At 45.7% G+C, this 3,656-nt stretch overlaps 1 pseudogene; it reads left to right on the top strand.

The window, feature by feature from the left end:
• Positions 1-1,729: 1,729 nt before the first annotated feature.
• LOC146796660 (somatostatin receptor type 1-like) lies at positions 1,730-2,713 on the top strand (annotated as a pseudogene).
• Positions 2,714-3,656: the final 943 nt, after the last annotated feature.

The raw sequence follows: 3,656 nt of genomic DNA, 5'->3' as shown, positions 1-3,656 counted from the left end.
CCTGGAAAAGGCCCCTCTCTTCCCATAATGGGACCAGTCACTGACCTCCTCCTTGCCCCTGCCTCTGTGCCATGGTGCTGGTGGTGTGGCTTGCTGTGACAACTGTGTCAGGGCCAGGCTGTAGCAGTTGTGGGTTTCCATTCCAGCACACCCTTGCTTGTGCCAACATTTCTCAAGAGATTTTGTCCTCCAGGAAGTTCACACAGCAATATTACACTTCTGTGCAGAGAGGTTAACTGAAGAAGGCCTCATGCCACCTCGTTCAAATACGTCTGACTTGAATTTGACAAAAATAATGTTCTCCTGTGCATGATTTCTATCTTATGGAATGAATTTTTCAATGAAATGCCAATGAAGTAGCAATTCATAATGAAAGTAACTATTTGGTGATCAATAGATTGATCCATCTTTTGTTCATTGGAATAAAATATATATAATGTTCCATACGATGTATTGTTAATTGGTTTATAATTGTGTGATTGTGGTCCAAACTCCTGTGTGTAAAGGACCCAGCACCTTCCTTTAATTATATATTTGCTTATAATTCTATTTAATGCCACACCTCTTCTTTTTTTTCCAACTTTATCGTTTCCAAATCAAGTCCTTCAGTAACTTGTCAGAAAATACTTCAACTTATTTTGTGTCTCTAGAGACGACATGTAGAGACTGGTGCAGTGTTGAGGTAAGGTGGAAGCATATGTTGTGCTCTGCGATTTCAACACAGGGGAAGAAAGTAAGTATTTTCCATGTATCACCCTCTGATCCTATTAAATTAGTAAATTGAGATGACCCTTAGTCTGGCATTTGTGCTTAAAAAGAAAGGGCTGGTGAAGTAGGTCCATTAAAACCTTGTGCAAATAAAACATTACTGTGCTTTGTTAGGTCATGCACAAGCTTGCTTTCACAAGAATTTGGGGGCATATCAGCAACAACCGGCGATAAATATCGCTAAGCGCACTTAGCGCTAGGATAATTATCGCCGGCTAACGTGGATTTTTATCTCTGAGATAGCGTGCTATTAGCAACGCTTATCTCAAAAGCGATAAAAATCCTGGCGCTAACTGCCAAATGCGAGATTATCGCTGGAAACCCAGCGATAATCTCACAAAGATTGGCGTTAGCTTGCTGATAGGGCCTCACATACTTAGCCATGATATCCACCTTCCATAGGATATCATGGCTAAGTCAGTCCTGAAGCTGGCGTAAGGAAAGTAGCAATAACAGGGGTTATCGCTACTTTTCTTGCCGCTATGTTTCATAGCGTGGGGCTTGATGACAGGAGAAATGTCGCTTAGCGACATTTCTCCAGTCATGTCAGGTCAGGAACGCCCACTTTGCATCTCATTAGAGATGCAAAGCTGGGCGTTAAGAATCCGGGCGCTAATGCAAGGTTTCACGCGACAGCGTGACCTTGCTGATTAGGCGATAAAATTATCGACGCTTTTCACCCGAAAACGGACGCAAACGCAGCGATAATTTTATATCGCCTCGTTGCTGATATGCCCCATAGTTCTTTTTTTAATGAAATCCTTTGTTCTTGTTATATTCTTTTAATTAGGACTGTCACTCAGTGTTCCTTAGTTACTGAAGATACGTCTGAGACATGGCTAAGGATTCAATGTGGTTTACACCTGATTGTTTTTTTTCTATTCTTTTTTTCACATAGAGTTCAGACACAGTCTGAAGAACATTTTAGCTCAACTTTGGAATATGCCAAAATATAAGAGATATGGAGGATGCTTTTAAGGACTTCTTTGGAAATGGATAGTGGAACGATAACTTCACTGACACTCTCTACCCAGAAGACATCATCACCCCATATAAGAGCCTCCCCTTTGCCATCTGTTACATTCTGATATCCTTGATTGGGATTGTCAGCAACACTTTGGTGATGTTCATATTCTTGACATATGCCACGATGAGAACTGTCTCCAACATTTACATTTTCAATTTAGCCATAGGGGATAATCTCCTTATGCTGGCCTTCATTTTCCTTGCCGCTCACGAAGCTACGAATAATTGGCCCCTTGGCATCTTCTTGTGTAAGTTCCTACTCTCAGTACAGTTCATTAATCATCTGTGACAGTGATGGGCATTGACCATTGTGTACGTCCCCTCTGAGCAAAGGTGGCTTCTCTACTCTGCATAGCAGTTTGGTTGTTCTCCATTTTGTGTGCACTTCATGTGACTTTCTTTGCATCTTCACATGAGGACCATCCCATGTGCTCTTTCGTCAGACCTAGTCAATTTCGCCTTTATTATTTTACCCTTCCCCACTTTTGCCTAGTTTTTTTGCAGCCTTTGGAGGTGTGTGCTCTCAGTCTATGTATGACTGCAGCCAAAGCACAACCACTGGTCCCACCATTCAATGTCTCAGAGTACAAGGGTTCTGACAGGACAAGAATGGTTGTCATGCTTTTTGTCATCCATATGGTTTTATGGCTCCAGAGCACATTTTCAACTTGATTGTTTTGCAGCCCTACCTTCGCTTACAACATGTAATGGGGCATCATGTTCTGGTAAGTGTGGGTCAGTTCTTAATGCTCTGTCTGCTGTTAAGAGCTGCAGCTACCCAATAATTTATTGGTACTTGTCAGGTGATTTCAGGCAGTTTTTTCAGAGTATGTTGTGCTGCATAAAAAAGAACAAAAGCAGTGATGTCGTTGGTTGTAATGCTGAGTCCCTGAAAGAACAAGCATTTGCAATGCAATAGGTCTCGCATTTATAAGAGTTTGAGCTATTGGCATTGTAAAATTACAATGCCTTTTATTTATGTTTTGGTTTTAAAACAAATAAAAGGCATTGTCATTTACAATGTCAGTAGCATAAACTCGCATAAAAGCAATGTGTGGAGTGCAGCAGTGTGCAGCGTGCAGCAGTGTGAGGCGTGCAGCAGTGTGAGGTGTGCAGTAGTGTGCGACATGCAGCAGTGTGCGGCGTGCAGCAGTGTGCGGCGTGCAGCAGTGTGCAGCGTGCAGCAGTGTTTCGTGTAGCAGTGTGAGGCATGCAGCACTGTGGCGTGCAGCAGTGTGCTGCGTGCAGCAGTGTCGTGCAGCATGCAGCAGTGAGTAATGCAGCAGTGTGCAGCAGTGTGTGGCGTGCAGCAGTGTGCCGGTTGCATCAGTGTGTGCCGTGCAGCAGTGTGTGGCGTGCAGCAATGTTTCGTGTAGCAGTGTGTGGCATGCAGCAGTGTGCGGCATGCAGCAGTGTGCGGCGTGCAGCAGTGTGCGGTGTGCAGCAGTGTGTGGCGTGCAGCAGTGTGTGGCAGTGTGTGGCGTGCAGCAGTGTGTGGCGTGCAGCAGTGTGCGGCGTGCAGCAGTGTGTGGTAGTGTGTGGCGTGCAGCAGTGTGAGGCGTACAGCAGTGTGTGGCGTGCAGCGGCATGCAGCAGTGTGTGGCGTGCAGCAGTGTGAGGTGTGCAGCAGTGTGAGGCATGCAGCAGTGTGAGGCGTGCAGCAGTGTGAGGCATGCAGCAGTGTGTGGCGTGCAGCAGTGTGAGGCGTGCAGCAGAGACACGTGGAGGGTGAGGAGAGACACATGGAGGGTGAGGAGAGACACGTGTAGGGTGAGGAGAGACACGTGTGGAGGGTGAGGAGAGACACGTGTGGAGGGTGAGGAGAGACACATGTGGAGCATGAGGAGGAGACACCTGTGGAG

Source organism: Triturus cristatus, chromosome 10 (assembly GCF_964204655.1).
Source record: "Triturus cristatus chromosome 10, aTriCri1.1, whole genome shotgun sequence".
NCBI lineage: Eukaryota > Metazoa > Chordata > Amphibia > Caudata > Salamandridae > Triturus > Triturus cristatus.
This window is presented reverse-complemented; position numbering and strand designations above follow the sequence as displayed.